Source organism: Mauremys reevesii, linkage group 21 (assembly GCF_016161935.1).
Source record: "Mauremys reevesii isolate NIE-2019 linkage group 21, ASM1616193v1, whole genome shotgun sequence".
Taxonomy (NCBI): Eukaryota; Metazoa; Chordata; order Testudines; family Geoemydidae; genus Mauremys; species Mauremys reevesii.
This window is the reverse complement of record NC_052643.1, coordinates 5,092,392-5,109,754: the sequence shown is the minus strand read 5'-3', so window position 1 is coordinate 5,109,754 and position 17,363 is coordinate 5,092,392.

The window sequence follows — 17,363 nt, the reverse complement described above, 5'->3', positions numbered from 1 at the left end:
TGCACCGGGGAGGGGTCAGGAGGACTTAGGGCATTCTGGGGCTTCTAAGGGCAGCAATATAAGGAAGCAGCCGCCTTCCCTTGAGAGGGGCACTCAGTGAGCAGCAGACAGCAAAGCCCAGCTTGAGGAGTACACGAGTCTTCCAGGGTCACTCAGTCGGTAACAGGAGGAAAGCTGCACCATGATTACAATACTTATGGGCTTCGTATCCTGCAAAGCTCTCTTCAAAACTTGTGTGCGCCTCACCCCCTGCAAAATAGGCCAATAACTCTTATTATTGTATATGCTAGTAGAGACGCCCCTGGCACTGACTCTCCTCCACTTGGCTTTGCATCCAGATCTGAACTGCACCATTTGGGGCCATCTCCAGTGATTTTTACAGCTAGGGAAACTGGGAGAGAGTGGTAGCGACTTGCCCAAGGCTATCCAGCGAGTCAGTGGCAGAGCTGGGGTTAGGCCTTGGGAGTTAACAGCTTCCAGCTCAATACCCAGCCCAATAGACTTTGTTGTCTCTGGGGCTGCCACTTCCTCCCTTTTATAGGCATCAGATTCACCTGCAGGTGTTAAGAATGAGACAGAGAGCCAGGTGTATAACTGATGTAGATTGGTATAGGAACAACTGGCATAAATTAGTGTAGCTCCATTGAAGTCATATTTGTGTAGTATATTAAACATGTTGGGATTGCAAGCTATTGCTTTAGGAGTGTGTGGGTATGTGTGGCAGGGTGGGGGTTCCTGGTCCTGTGGCAGGCTAAGGGGCTTTGGAGGAAGTGTGCAACACAATCAAAGTCAGTCTGGAAAGAACCAGCTTAGAACAAGGGAGCAGCCTGTTTTGTTTCTCTTTGGTTTTGATTATTGTGTGTAATAATTCTGGATTCTAAGAATAAAAGTAGTGTTGCAACCTTCCAACTGATTATTGGAGGTTGTTACTTAAATCCTTTGTGGGTATGCCATGAAACATCACAATTTGGAGCTCTACTGAGGCTATGGAGATTTACACCAATCTAAGGTATGGCCCAGAAAAAAAAGAAAGAAGTTCTAATGTCCTTCAGAAAATGGCATGAAGGAAGCAGGGATCAGCAGACCATATATGAAGAAGAGACAACACAAGAGGGAACAGAGAGCCTGCAGAATGGAGCTCTTGGGAAAGGAAGTCACACTGCAAAACAGAGGGGAATGATGGAGAAAGAGATTTAATGGAAACTGGTGAATGGGATGGTCCGTAGGAGAACTGGATGCAGCAAGAAGAGGCTATCTCCCAGCAGGAGAAGATGTAATGGCAGGATGATGAATATAACAACCATGAAACATAAGAACGGCCATACTGGGTCAGACCAAAGGTCCATCTAGCCCAATGTCCTGTCTTCTGACAGTGGCCAATGCCAGGTGCCCCAGAGGGAACGAACAGACCAGGAATCATCAAGTGATCCATCCTCTGTCATCCATTCCCAGCTTCTGGCAAACAGAGTCTAGGGACACCGTCCCTGCCCATCCTGGCTAATACATTCATGGAGGATAGGTCCATCGATTAGTATCTAGTTCTTTTTTGAACCCCGTTGTATTCTTGGCCTTCACAACATCCTCTGGCAAAGAGTTCCACGTATTGACTGTGCGTTGTGTGAAGACATACTTCCTTTTGTCTCATCCCTGAATATTTTGAGGTGACTTGTGCACACTAGAGAATCTCAGTATCCTCTCTTCACTGGATGGGCATTTCCAATTCCATGTTCAAAGACTGGCATCGTTCCCAGAATCCCCTGCCTGGCTTTGGTTGGGTTGAAGAATATGCTATGGAGAAACAACTGAGCCTGTTAGGAGAACCGCTAATCCTTTTAGCATGCTGCTGCAGTTCCGCCTCATGCCCTCATGTCCTTGAGTGACGTCTCTCCACCTGCACCAGTGAAAGAGGTGGGCGGGGAGGAGGATGGAGAACCATGTTCCAAAAGATCTGACCACCTTGGAATGACTATCTGGGTATATGCCAAGGATTAGAGTGGTTATTCATGTCCTCTTTCTGTGTGCATTTTATGTGACTAGGAAGGGTCAGGTGGGTGAAAGACAGTGGGTACAATATATGATCTTTGGCAAACCCTAAGGAAGTCATAATCCAAGAGCAATCTCTCCATGGGCTCAATCCAGCTCCCGGAAAGACTTTCAATGACTCCAAAGAGAGTTGAGGCGAGCCGATTATGTATTGTTGGTGTTGTGGTAGAGCTTAGAGGTACCAGTTGGGGACTGGAGTCCCATTGCGCTAGGTGCTGTACATCCATATAGCAAAAAGAGGTTTTCTGGCCACAAAGAGCTTATTAGCTATGCATAATGCAAGAGACAACAGGTGGCTCCAACAGACAGAGAGTGGGGAGCACTCAAGGCAAGAGTGGGACTCTGATAAGCCGTGGTCAGAGCACACCTGCTCTCCTAGCTATTGTATGTTTTGGATGCACAATAGAGAAAGAGGAGACTTTTTCCCCCCTTGCTGTGTTGAGCCCACATCTCAAGTATGAGCTGCTGTAACGTAAATAAAACATATCGCTGAACTGGAGAGAATCCAGCAAAGCAAGTGCAGACAACATGACCTAAACAGAAAGGATCTCTTCCCTTCTTCTTACTCTAAACTGTTGCCTGATGTTTCTGTGAGCTGGTAGACAGCTGCTGCATCCTACCCCAGACCTGGCTGCATTTCGATGGTAGGGGAAGTGATTTTTCTGTGTGTGTGTGTGGGGGGGGGGATGAGCCAGAGAGGATTGGGAAGAGTTTGAGGATTCCAAGAAAAGAATATAAAATTAAATATCTACTCTAAAGGTCACACTGTGGATGGTCTGATGGTCTATAAGGACTTGCAAGACTTTAATCAAAAGCAAGGAGAAGGGGATTCTTGGTCCGGGTCAGTGCAAGTGTAACCGGCAGGAGTGGGATAAAACAAAGGGCTGGGCGGTGATTTGAACTCCACCCTGTGCAAGGGGGCAAGAGGGAGTCAGAATGCGCCTTACGCTGGACCCTGGCCAGGCCAAGGCCAGGCTGTTTGCACTGTCCTCCCTCCCGGGAGCAAGAGGTGGGCAGGGAATAGGCGGAAGCTTGGCCCCATGGCCTCCACTCACAGAGCAGGGTAGCTGAGCCATGCAGTATGGAGGGAGGCGTGTGTGTGTGGTGGGGGTGGTACCTTCCTGCTGGGATAGGCCAGCGGACAATGATGGCTCCCTAGGAGGAAGCCAGGGCTGGGTGGGATGCGAGTGAGAGGCCTGTCTCTATGGCTCAGCACTTCCTGGGCTGATCATTGGCGTAGTGGAGCTTACCCACTGCCCCTTGCTCAGGGCTGTGCCAAGGCCCTTCCTTGCTCTAATATCTGTGGGCTCTGGGGTGGGACTATCTTTCCCGTGAAGAAGGAGACCTGGGGGCGGAGTAAAGGCAGGCTGAGCTACAGATGGGCCCATGAAGGGAATAGGTTGCAGCAGGCTGGAGAACGCTGGACCCCAGCGTGCTGCATGGGAGCTAAAGAGTGAAGGGTGAGATTCTGGGAAGGGCTTAAGGGAATTAGGCACCCAGGCCCCACTGGAAAGTCAATGGGAGTTGGGTGCCTCACTCCATATGGTGCTCCCTAGCGTCCAGTGGGAATGGCCATCTCCTTGGGCCCTGCGGGCACCTATTGGCTGGATCTGTCCCATGGGCCGTGCAAATCAAGCTGCACTGCAGATGACTGTTCCCCTCAGGCAGGCCCTGTTAGGCAGATCCCAACGTCTGATGTCAGGCAGTTTTTGCCTCTGGGTGTGTGACCGTTCTCCTCCCCTCCCATCGCTTGTGGGAGCTGGGAGCACTCGGAACTGAGCTGCAAGTGACGAAGGGGGGAGGGAGGATGCTGCTTCCCCTGCAAGGCGGTTTCTGGGGAGAGGATCCATTTGCCCCAGGCTTGTCCTTCTCTGGATCGGTGCCTCGGCGGGTGTCCTGCACCCCTTCGTCTCCTAAGGGCAGGGACATTTCAGCGCTTGAGATGCTAATTGAACGTAACGGTCTCCTCCAAGTTTCTCTACAGCCTTTTCAAAGTCTCCTGAAATGAGGGAACATTGATAACGCTGCTCCTCGGGGTTTTCATCCCGGAGAGCCGCGATTAATTTTTTACAAGCTAATCATATCTCTTAGGCAGATTGTCAACGGAGGATCTGTCATCTCTCATCAATAATGGAACAATCTGAGCAGCTTCCTGCATTATTCACCACCAGGTCTTCAAACAAAGGGGAGGGGGGAGCCCTGGTGCTTTAATTGATGTCCTTTGTAATTACCCACCAAAAGTTGGATGGGAGGGGAGAGGCAGGGATGGTGGTTGGGAAATTGATTTATGATTTGCAGCTAGCGCATCTGTCTCTCCCTTCCTATATCTTTCTTTCTTGTGCGCTCACTCTTTTTGGTCTCTCTTTCTTTTCCCGTTCCTCCCTGAATTCCTTTCACAGGGACGCCAAAGCATGCCAGGCGACTCAGGCCAGGGTTACGGCTCCCAGGGTCCAAGTCAAGGTGCAGAGGGAAAGAAATCCAGGCCCCACCGTCCTGTGGCAGGCCAGAGGTTCACCCTCCCGAGTCCCGCTGGACTCTGATGCTCTCCTTAATTCGGTTTGCAAGGGAATGAAGATGTTGGGTGCGGAAGATCAGGCCATGTGATCACTTCGACTTCTTCAGGGATCATTCTGCCTCACCGGGACAGGCAAATCAGCTGTTTGCTGCCTGGCTGGACAGTGGGTGTCACACGTATCCTAGATACACACAATGGCAGATAGCAAGATGCGTGATATCGAGTGCCACCGGCGCTAGAGATACTAAATAGAGGTTAGCAAGGAAGGGGTTTACCCTCTCCCTCTGCTTAGAGGAAGGAGAACAGTTGCTTACCTTGAGTGCAGGATTTCCTGGGGCAGGGCATGGCCAGCTGTTAGCAATTACATTCATTCCACTAAGGGAGGCTGGGGACGTGCTGTGCCCTGGTCTGCACTTCCAGTCAGCACCCGCTCAGCTAAACTGGTGCTGTTTCCATGAGCAGGCAGGGCCGGAGCGGAGAGCCCGGGGGAGCGAGGCTGATGCGGGGCAGGCTCCAGAGTGGCCTGTTTTGTGCCTGTGGCTGAACCAAGCCACGGGCTTATCCCTTCCTTGTGGGTGTGGGGAGCGCGGCTGGCCTGTATCTCAGGAGGCCTCGCAGAAGAAAGGAAGCTGATTTAAGGGAACAGTTCTTGGAATTAACTGTAGGCCAATATCCAATAGCCACCTTCTAAATTGGCATCTCCCCTTGCTAAGAGGGGGGCATTTTCCAGGCTTGATTGCAATCAGCAGTTGGTATTGCCTGTGAGTGCATAGAGATGCCTAGCTATGAATAGCTTTAGATTGCCAGTCTCGAGCCAAGAGCATATGCCACGGCTGGAGTGCCACACCCTCAGCTGGCTGGGGGCACAGAGCGTGCCAGTGGGGGGGGGGGGAGGAAACCGCTTTTAAGACATCTTGGCTTTGGTTAGTGAGACCCGGGCTGGGGTGGAACGAGACGAACATGCTTCGAGGTGAGAAACCAAGCATCTCTCTCCCTGCCCTGTGGATGAAAGAGAACAGGATTGGCCCATGTATTTACAGGAGCCTTGCATGGAAATCGCCATGTGACAATTGGATTCCTGGTCAGATGCTCAGCACATCCTCCACTGCACTTTCAATGGCAGTAGCTTGCAAACCCCGCCGGAGAAAAGAATCCCCTCCCAGCTGGCATCCAGAACTGCATAAAAGCAGGTGGCCTCGCTGCCTTCAGCACCGAACCTTGGCACATCCTTTGTCATCTTCTGAACGGTTCCAGGCATGCAGTGCCAGGGTGGGCCAGCGTGCCCGTCGTGTGGCTTTACACACCTCCCATTCAGAGCAACGGACATTCCAAGCCCAACCCCACAGGTTACATCAGGGAGAAGGTTCCCTTTCACAGACACACATCTCCATCCGCAAAGGGGGTGGATTTGAGACCCAGATATAGAGCTTTGCACCAACCAACTCATCAGTCCTCCTCTGGCAGCCCAGCCTCCCCAGCAGATCTGTCTGTCACATCACTTCGGTACTTAGATGGCGAGATTAAACTCCATCTCTGAGGTCACCTCAGTGAAGTGGAGCCGGTGCTGGTGTCACTGTGTCTTTAAAGCGCTTCATTTCCATGGTTCCAGGCTAAAACGTCACATTTGCATTTAAATGGAGGTCTGGGAGTCTGTAAATCTCCATTTTCCTAGCGAGTGGGCTAATGGTTGTTTAATCATGTTTAGATGAACCCCCGGAGCATGAATCCGGCAATGGGTTGGTGCAATGTTAATCCAGCAAAAAGGGCGAGAAATAGCCAACTCGCTGAGGGAGCAGGTCCGGGCTCACCCTCGGCCTGGCTCTACCCGGCCTGCTGTGAACAAGAGAAGGCGCAGACTGTGAAATGAGGAAGGATGGCCTTGTCGTTCAGTCTGGAGCCTGGCCTCAGTTTCTGGCTCTGTCAAGGACTTATGTGACCTCAGACAACATTAGGGTGACCAGATGTCCCGATTTTATGGAGACAGTTCTAATTTTTGGGTCTTTTTCTTATATAGGTTCCTATTACCCCCACCCCCACCCCCTATGCTGATTTTTCACATTTGCTGTCTGGTCACCCTAGACAACATTGTCTCTCTGCCTCTGTTGTCCCATCTGCAAAATGGGGGTATAAATGCTCACTTCATCTGCTTCTGGGGGCAAAGATTGTCTCTTACTCTGAGTATGAAGCATGTATCTGGGAGAGTGGGAGTTGGAACTCCTGGGTTCTATTCCTGGATATGGGAGGGGTATGTGGGGTCTAGTGGTTAGAGTAGGGTGGTTGGGGCTCCTGGGTTCCGTGAACCCTCCTGCCACTAAATACTGAATGGAACAACAATGCCGTTAGGAGGAATGAATTGGCTGGACGACGGGGTTAAGGTAGCAGTGGTCCTGCTAAAGTAATGACAGCGATGTCTCTGGTCTCCGTTTTGTACAATGGGTAAGAGAGAACTTGGTGGTTCAGTACCAGGAGATCCACTGCAAGAAAATTATATTCTCTAGTATTTACATTGGAACCATCATTCTAAGAGTTACACTAACCCAACAGAGGAATAGAAAAGTACCATGTGACTAAAGTAGCCAATCAAAACAGCCTGAACTTCTTACACGGCACTGCATGCAGATGAGCAAGGCAGACCAAGAATTCTTTCCAGAAACTATTTTGTGACTAAGCGGGAGAAAAATGCAGCTTGTTTTCTGGAGAATTCACGAATGGAAATGGATATGATCAAAGGAAGAATGAAATGAAACTGTGCCTCTGCTAACCGGTAACTTTTCCAAAGTGTTTGAAAGGTTACAGAATAGCAACAAGAGAAAATATAGGGTGAAAGGACCCACAAACCTGGATATTGTTCATTTTGTGGCCCTCAGTGGGGGGAAAAAAGGGTGAGGAGGGGTGGGAGAGAATTGTTCTGTTTCAAACTTTGCAATATGGAAACAACTTTGAACATTTTCTCAAAATTACTTTTCTATTCCTTCGCCAGCTCTGATTGTGAGAGGCAATATCAAAGTCATGTCTCTGGCCCAGCCAGAAGCAGTCAACGATCAATAAATACGACGAATAATTTAACTGGCTGGGATTTCCAGGGGACCTATGGGATTTAGGCACTCCAATCCCATTGGCTTTCAATAGAAGAGGGGTACCTCCTCCCCTTAAATACCAGCCACTGTAAATCTCTGCAGAAATCTCGTTCTCGTGCAATTTCTGGACCCAAATCACAGGCCAAAAAGGTTCCGCTGGTTTCAAGGAGCATCTAAACTGGCAAATGTTTATCCCGTCCTTTGACAATCACTAGTGGATGTCAGGGTTGGGAATGACTAAGGTGAACAACGCGAATTAATAATGCTGAGCTCTTGCATAGGGCTTTATCTTTTCAAAGCGATGTACAAACACTCGCTAATCCTAGGAGTTTAATATCCCCCAAGGGATAAGATAAGGGGGTCAGCCTGTGTGTGGCTTGTTGCCGGGGAGCTGACCCTTCCTCCCCAGGCAGGTGGAGAGGGCGGGAGGGACAGTGCAAAATGCTGAACAAGAGAGGCAGTGCCATTCTCACATGACTCAGCAGGCTGCAAGAGGCCCCTGCCTGGTAGCAGGCCTGGGATCTAAGAGGGGGGAGTACTGTCTGGAATCCCTGGTTTGCATGCTGAAAATCATCTGCCCACATCTCCTAGACGTGCCCATTCTCTGCCCGCATCCTGCACCCTGTGCCCTTGCACATGGGTGTGCAGGGGCCTTGCCACTCCCCCTCCGTGTAGAGGACTGTGCCCAGCCCCTGTCCTCACTTTCACCACTGCTGGCGCACAGGGACCGATAAGATCGAGGTCTCGACCAGGGGGATCGTCATTCCGCTGACCACGTGGAACGCTGGATCTTGCATAATGTTCACAGTGCCCCACTCCACCACTAACTTCCCTAATCCCCTTAGGATGGGTCAGTTTGGCAGCTCCCACCAGCAATCCCTGTGTTTTCTGGACGGCATGCAGCTCCCCCTTCTTTTGGTGGGTCAGAGGGTGTCTGAATAGGCTGGGCCTGTGTCTCAGAAGCAGCCCCTTGCACTCCGCCTACCCAACCTTTCTGCTTTGCCTCTTCAAAACCAAACAAAATGCCCCCAAACCCAATTAATCATGCCTTTCCCAAGTGAGCCTTGCTAATCTCCAATCTGCCTCTCCGCCTGCTGAGCCCCAGGAGCGAAGGGGGAGCGCTGCTGAATGGTTCCTGCTTTGCATAGCCCGGGATGGCATATTTTCATAATGACTAAAAAATGGAACTCAGCAGATAGGAAGCCTGGCTCCAAGCCAGTTGATACAGCACAGCCCAGAGCTGTGCTGTGTCCCGCCTGCATGGTCCTTTTAACTCCTCACCAGATTCCTCCTGCAGGAGCGGATCCAGCCGGTTAAACTCTGGCTTTGTGACTCAATCAGGTGTTAACTTCATTCCAGGGGTTCCCTTGAGATCCTGCAGTTCTATTCAAGCAAGTTGCTGGATCCCACGGAGTCCCCCGCTCCAGTCCACACCCCACCCTTTTTTCCCCCACCGAGGGCCACAAAACGAGCAATGTCCAGGTTTGTGGTTCCTTTCACCCTATACTTTCTCTTGTTGCTATTCCGTAACCTTTCAAACACTTTGGAAAAGTTACCGGTTAGCAGAGGCACAGTTTCATTTCATTCTTCCTTTGATCAGGGACTGAACATGACAAGGCAGGATCCTCACCACTGACCGCAACGGAGCGATGTCGATTTATACTAGCTGAGGACCCGGCCTATGGACTCTCCAGGAGTCTCCTGAATTTTTGGCTCATCTCTGCAGGGTCCTGAGTATCCTGCCAGGCACCCCCAGGTTTCCTGAGCCTTCTTTGGAATTTCGGGTTCAGCCCAAGGCAAAAGTCCAACTAGCTGATCTGGGGGGCCCCTTTCTGGCCTTAAACTCTGTGACCTGAGTGGTGCTCTTTGGGATCCCTGAATAATCACCCGAAGCACACAGGAAGCCTGTAAATTCTGTGTGGTCTGAGCAGCCCAGGAGTTTTATCAAATCCTGTTCCATACTCTGACTCAGAAGCGCTCCTAGATCAGAGGCCTGGGACTCGGATTGACAGGGAGCCAGCGGGATTATTTTATTAATCTTTCTCGTGTCAAATATTTCTCAGTCTTTGTGGATCAAACAAAGCCTACTTTCCATTGACTAAACAGTTGTGCAAACACAGCGAAAGGCAAGATCATCTGCAATAAATATTTGATGAGAGTCGAGGTGCCTGCCACACGAGTAGCTCAATCTCTAGTTACAGCTGAATTGCAGCTTCCATTCTGCATCCCTGTGCTGTCTGCCCCCCAATACACATTCTCAGTTGCTTCTAAGATTCTCAAACAAATTGTTTTGGGGCTGATATTTTCTATGCTTTGTCTCAACCAGGAGATTTTGTTGTGGGGGTGGGAGGAGGGGTTGCAATTTTTTTTTTTTTTGCAAAACTTTTGCTCAAACCCAGCATAAATAAAAAACCCTTCATCCTTCCTCACTTGTTCTGATCAAACATTTTGTGTGCTGGCAACTCAAAAGTGGCTGAACCAATCTTGCTCCAACTTGGCTTCTTTGGTAGATCTCATTCATTTAAAATATATATTTAACCAGTTACCCACCTTTGTGTCCGATAGGCAGCTCCGTGTACGAAATTCCAAAACGAGGTGTATGCTAACAAAGTCTTAACAAAATGATCAAATGACTTTAGGGAATCCATGGCTCTGACAGGTAAACAAGAAGGTTTGGAGAAAAGCAGAGCCGTCTTCCTCCGAGATCGCCCATCTCTGACTTGGATTGAATCGGGGGGGGGGGTCACTTTCATGGAACTGCTCTTGAATTGTGACGCTTGCTTCAGTGCTTATGTGTTCCCGTTAGGGAGAGAGAGGCTGAAATACCCTCAGCGGGACAGGGTTGGTCCTTTGCTATTTCCCAGGGATGATCACTACAGTGGAACATTGGTAGATGATGCCATAGGCGGGCTTTACACAGATGGTAAAGACATTGGGTGAAATTAACGATTTCATTAACGATCTGCAAGTTTGCAGATGACACTAAACTGGGAGGAGTGGTTGATACGCTGGAGGGTAGGGATAGGATACAGAGGGACCTAGACAAATTAGAGGATTGGGCCAAAAGAAATATGATGAGGTTCAACAAGGACAAGTGCACTTAGGATGGAAGAATCCCATGCACTGCTACAGACTAGGGACCGAATGGCTGGGCAGCAGTTCTGCAGAAAAGGACCTAGGGCTGAATATGAGTCAACAGTGTGCCCTTGTTGCCAAGAAGGCTAATGGCATTTTGGGTTGTATAAGTAGGGGCATTTCCAGCAGATCGAGGGACATGATCATTCCCCTCTACTCAGCACTGGTGAGGCCTCATCTGGAGTACTGTGTCCAGTTTTGGGCCCCACACTACAAGGAGGATGTGGATAAATTGGAGAGAGTCCAGTGGAGGGCAACAAAAATGATGAGGGAGCTGGATCACATGACTTATGAGGAGAGGCTGAGGGAACTGGGATTGTTTAGTCTGCAGAAGAGAAGAATGAGGGGGGATTTGATAGCTGCTTTCAACTACCTGAAAGGGGATTCCAAAGAGGATGGATCTAGACTGTTCTTAGTGGTAGCAGATGACAGAACAAGGAGTAATGGTCTCAAGTTGCAGTGGGGGAGGTTTCGGTTGGACATTAGGAAAAAATTTTTCACTAGTAGGGTGGTGAAGCACTGGAATGGGTTACCTAGGGAGGTGGTGGAATCTCCTTCCTTAGAGGTTTTTAAGGTCAGGCTTGACAAAGCCCTGGCTGGGATGATTTAGTTGGGTTTGGTCCTGCTTTGAGCAGGGGGTTGGACTAGATACCTCCTGAGGTCCCTTCCGGCCCTGAGATTCTATGATTCTATGAAATCTAGCCCCACTGTGAGGGAAGGATGGCCCAGTGGTCAGGGTGCCAACTTGGGTGTGCTGCATTCAATTCCCTGCCCTGGTTTCCTCGCTCATCTTAGGCAACTCATTTGGGCCTGTTTAAAGGTATTTAGGCATTGCGCCATTCAGCCGTGCAACACCTAACTGACCTAGACTGAGGCTACATCTCATTGAAAGTCAAAGGGATTTAGACTTCTATGTATCTAAGTCACTTTGGAAAATAGGCCTTGCAGCGCTGAGTGGAGCAACATCGAACTACCGTTAAATACATGGTCCTTCACCTCTCTGCTATAATAGCCCTGTGTTATTTCACAGGGGATGTTCACATGCTATCGGAACGGGGGCCATATAAGTATCTTAGGGAGATTTTGTCATTGACTTCAGGGGGGCCAGGATTTCACCCTAGCTGGTTGAAAGAACGGACTTACTCTTCTGAGATTCACCCCAATTAACTCGTAAGCTTTACCTGTCCCCCATCGATAACCGTTGCTGTTCTATTGCTTATTATTTGGTGTCACACCCCAAATGACTGAGGTTTGTTCAGAACAAGGTATGGTCCCGGCCCCCAAGCTTCCAACCTAACAGAGCCAAGGCAAAATAGGGGTCAATGGTTCAAGTGAAGACAGTGCAGAAAGGATTCACAGGAGACGTGGGCTCTTGCGGAAGACTGAGGGCTTGGCTGTAGACAATGGATTGTGCAATGTGTCCTGGATGGAAGCTGGAGGCATGTAGATAAGAACAGCAGTCAGTAGGTTTCCGGTATGGGGTGGTGGTTATCTGACCGTCACTTATTCTAGGAGAGCGATGTCTGGCCCGGTGGGAGACCAGCAAAGCGTGACGACGCAGTCAGACGGCTGGCCTCTGTAAAGCTTTTGTGTAACTGTCCAGGCGTCCTGGGTACAATTTCACCTGCCCCTGCCTGCAGAACAGTTTTCTCTTGGGAGCGGGGGAACATGGTGATGCTCCCCAAAACAAACAATCTCCAGAGGACAGAAAGCTCTTAGTTCAGTCCTCTCCTCTTGCCAGAACAAATATCATGACTTCCATGTTCTACGACCATTATCGTAAGAGCTTTAAGAAATCCTGTAGTTCTGGTAATCTGCAGCTGGCTTTTCCCTGGGTGGTCTCCCAGCCAGGCCTGAACCAGTTCAGTGCAACGGAGCAGAGGAGCTCCCAGCATGCAGTGCTACGGCTTCAGGGTTCTGTGCAATCCATTTTGTGAAATCTACAATCGACCACATTTAGAGGGAATCGTCGTTGTTCCATAACGGAGGGCAGTGGTGGGAGAGGCCTCTAGCCCCAGTTAGAGAGGATCTATCTGTCTGCTGCATTTCTAGGGCTCTGTGGTATAGAAGCACTGTACAAAATGAAGACAGATCACTGACCCTAACCCAAAAGGGGGGCTATTTCCTCGCTGATCTCCCCTCCACTGGGAATGTTTAATGTGCCTTGTGTCTGGGTTGTTTACCGTCACTGTTCATGGGGAACGGCTTACTTCAGAAAGACATCTTATACCGGATCTAGATGCAGCTAGGCCTGGGCTAAGTCGGACCTTTTCCAGCAAGGGTCCTGCGCCTGGGCGGGCCCTGGGGTGGATTCCCTGCTGCCTTGCACCTTGAGTAGGCATTACACCCTGGAAGGTCAATGCAAAGTAGGTGTAAAAAGGAGCCTTGCATTCCCCCTGGCACAGGTGTAAATGATGATGCAAGGTGCGGGACAGTGGGGAGCCAGGCCCTAGTGCCTGACTATCTAAACCAGGGTTTCTCTGGCTTTATATCACTGTGGATTGTATGTGTTGTACAGCATCAGGCAGGCTCTGAGGCAGCTAGATCCCCAGCTGCCATGGAGCAGGCAATGGACTAGCACCCAGGAGACCTTGGTCCTGTTCCCAGCTCTGCTACTGGATGATCTTGGACAAGTCAGTTCCCCTCTTTGTGCCTCGGTTTCCCCATCTGTAAAATGGAGCTGGTGATACTGCCCATCTCTGGAACGTGCTTTGAGCTCTGGGGCTGAGGCACACAGGGTAAACGCTTGGAATTTCTATCCATTCAGGGTTTTATAGACCAAGGCTTCGGGCCAGGTTCTCATTTCCGCTAAGGCCCCGTTACACCGCTCTGGCAGGGCAAAGGGGGCTTAGCGTAAATGAGAATCAGGCCCTTGGCAATCTGTTTGGAAGTGAGGGAGGAGCCTCGTTCCTTTCCAGATCAGTTTCTCCTATTGTGTCTGCGGGCTTCTAGCCAACTCCTATGAAATTCCTCGAGTGCCTAAGCCCCACCGTGTCTGAAGTGCCTGGCCCCTTGCATCTGACTCTGTCCTTGAGTGGCTCCGCTCTGCTTCCCTCTGAATGGTGCCATCCTCCCGGAGGTCATTCAGTCACCCCTTTCTAAAAGCCACAGACCACATCGCTCTAATCTTTTGAAATGACTACCCGTCTCCTTCTCTTTGCCTTCCGCTGTGTGGGCTCTGTGTCTGTAACGTCCCGTTTATAACAAGGTGACCTGAATAGTGTTCAAAATGGATCTGACTCGATTGTTTACCCCTCCTTGCCACTGGTGTTATCCAGAGGGGTTTGGAGAGGCGCCCAGCATAGTCCGTCCGATTTTTCTCCCTCTCACTTTTGGCGTTAAGTAGCAATTGAATGTTCAGTATTTGCCTTTTTCTCGATTTGCATCCCTAGCCCCGTTGCAGTGTTGCCACCCATCCTGCTTCGTTTCCCGGGACTGTCCTCCGTTCGATGCATGCAGAGTGGTGCGAAATAACTTCCGGGGCATGGTGTTTGGATGTCAAATGAGGAGTCTGCCCTGGGACACCATCGCCACGGGCTCGCACGCTGTCCCGGCCTTGGGGCGCATCCTGGCGTGATGGTGACACGTTTATCCCATTGGAGAAACTCTCCACGCTGGCAGCCCTGCTTATGCGTCTCAAGACTGAATTTGAGTGAAGGAGTCAGCTGGGCTTTGCCTCCCTATGGGGTGAAGTCCTGGCCCGATGGAAGCGAATGGGAGTTTTGCCCTTGGTTTTCATGGCAGCAGGATTTCACCCAGAATGCCTGTCACTTCATTCTGAACTTGCTATGTTGGCAGAAGGACTCCCAATTCCTCATTCTCGGTACATTTTATCACCTTATTGAATAGCTCTTATTCTGGGGGACCGAAAATGAGACCTCATTACACTGTCTAGCCCATCTTTCCATCCTCCGCTGTTCCACTTACGAGGAGTGAACTTTTCCCTCAGAAGGATTGCACACATGCGGCAAGCACAGTTAAAATAATAGAAACTGGGTCACACGGGCTGTAATTTAAAGTCCTTGGCCTCACACCTTCCATCTCCTAGCTTATTACGGTGCCAGGATTATTTTACATTTCAGGAGAATGAGGCCAGTGTTTTAACATTTTAAAATGTGTTTTATACTCTATTAAATGTATCATTTGAATATAAACGTCAAGACTTTTTACGAACCGTATAAAATTTTTATGGCACATATGTACTTTCCCCTGATGAAGTTCTCCATGTCTTGGGCACGAAGTTCTACCGTGCAGGACACGATCCAAAGCTCAGTGAGTCAGGCCCGTTGTTTGGATCGTGTACCACACGACTGTCTGAAAGGCGCGAACACTGAGGATGGAGGCGAATTGTTTCAGTTTCGTTCTTTGTATTACGGTAGCACCTCAATGAGATTGGGCGCCAGTTGTGCTAGGTACTATGCAAATTTATCGTAAGAGACAACCGAGCGCTTATGGACGTCACAGACAGAGCAGGGGAAGGAAATTGGAGGTGAAGTGATTGGCTAAGGTCATAAGCAGGTTAATGGCCCTGCTGGGAATATAACCCCATCTCATGAGTCTGGGCCTTATTCACAAGCCCTCTCTGCTTCTTGTGTTACAGGCAGGAGTCATGGGCCAACATTCAGAGAAGGAAATTCGCTGGGTGAGATCAACTGGCTTGTGGGAGAGCCTCCTGCATGGTAGTGGAAGAGCCATTGCACAAAGCCCTGGAAGATACACAGAAGGAAAGGAACCCTCGTTGGACTAGGGAGGTAAGATGGGAGGGGGACTTGAAATGCAGCTCACATCCCTAATGGTGTCCTGAGAACCAAGCAGTGGAGGGGCCGGGTGTGGAGATGCGAAGATGATCCATCGCAGGGTTTGTGAACCTCTGGGACTGGCCACCTCTAATTTCTACAAGGCCACAGATCTAAGAAGTGAGGAACCGGTTTCTGTCCACTGATGGGCCTGGCCTGTAAAGTTTGGATGTGGAGTCAAACTCGGGGGCTGTTCAGCTCCTGGTTTGATCTGGGTCCATACACGAGCCGATGTAAACAACCCCAACGTGGGGGCTTTATTTATGTAACATTTGTTCTGCGGGATGCTCTGGGGACATGTCCAGACGTGCAGAGAACAATCTCTCCATTGGCCCAGATGCCTCCTGTGAAGGCTTGGCAGAATTCAATTTAAATTTTTTTTTAAATAATTGTGACGGATAATATCGATGTTTATTTTTATGCTTTTTTCCGCTTTTATTGATTTTAAACTGTCACAGCTGCAGGAAATTATGCGGGAATCAGGTAACGGGGAGGGTGAGACAATCATTCTTTAATGGCAGTAGATGCTGAGGTTCAAAAAGCGAAGGTGGGTAAGGTAATACAGTGGTTCTCAACCGGGTGTGGGGCCGCAAGCAGGTTTCAGGGGAGCTGCCAAAACAATCCAGAGAGCAGGGCCGGTGCTAGATCACTGGGGCCCAGGGCAGAAGGCCGAAGCCTGAGCCCCACAGTCCAGGGCTCAAGCCAAAGCCTGAGCAACTTACCTTCATAGCGCCTGCTGTGAGGTGGGTCCCCAGGCAGCTGTCCTGCTTGTCCCCAGCCAGTGCCGGCCCTGGCTCTGCAGAAAAGCAGCGGTTGTGGCACCAGTGTGCTGTGGAATCTTTATAGCACGTTGCTGGGGCCCAGAAAGAAAAAGGTTGAGCGCTCCTGAGGCAATAGCTTTTCTTGGGCCAACTTCTGTTGGTGCGCGAGACAAGTCTCCAACATCACCTGCCAGAACAGGCAAAGTAAATATCCTTACGTCGGATCCTAGCAAGTTCCCAAACCGCTTTTTTCTTACTTTGCTCATCTGGAAAGTTCCGTTATCATCGCTGGAAATATTTTTTGCTGATTCGTGTGCGGTGGAATTGACGTTTACTGACAAAACTCGAATCCTTCCGAGCCGATTCGTGTGGCATTCATAGCGAGGGAACTCTGAGGACCCCGTTTCTGTGTACTGCACGGTTAATCCGTGAATTCCAGAGAGACGCGGTAGCCATTCTGTGCTCAGTTCGGCTGAGGAGGTACGCACTCTCTCTCTCTCTCTCTCTCTCTCTCTCTCTCTCTCTCTCTCTGGGGCAGATTCTCTGTTGCTTTGAGCCTTGCGCAAACGTCTGCGCTTTTCCCTGGCATACACAAGGTACAGGTCACTTTCCCATGGAAACGTTACTTTGATTCTCTCTCTTCATCCAAAATCAAAGCCAGTTTTGCTCTCGTCACTGGCAGCAAAAAGTTGACAAAGTCCTCCAGGAGCAAGGGATTTTCGTTTGGGCTCTTTTTCCCCCCTGGAAAGAGAAGAAACGCCAGCCCTAACCTCCCGCCACACATTGCGTGAGGGCTGAGACACCTCAACGCCAGCCCTGCACACGTGCCTGAGAACTGTGCGTCCACTCGTGGGTGCTCGCCCATCAGCTACAGACAAATGGGAAGCCCTTTTTTCATCCTTTGGTTGGCAGAGCTCTGCAATAAACTCCTGGTGCAGTGCAGTAAAAGCTTCCTTCCTCTAACATATGCTAATTTGATTTTAATGGGATTCACATTTTCCAACAGTAGTGCAGTGTTCGCCATGTAAGTTATAAT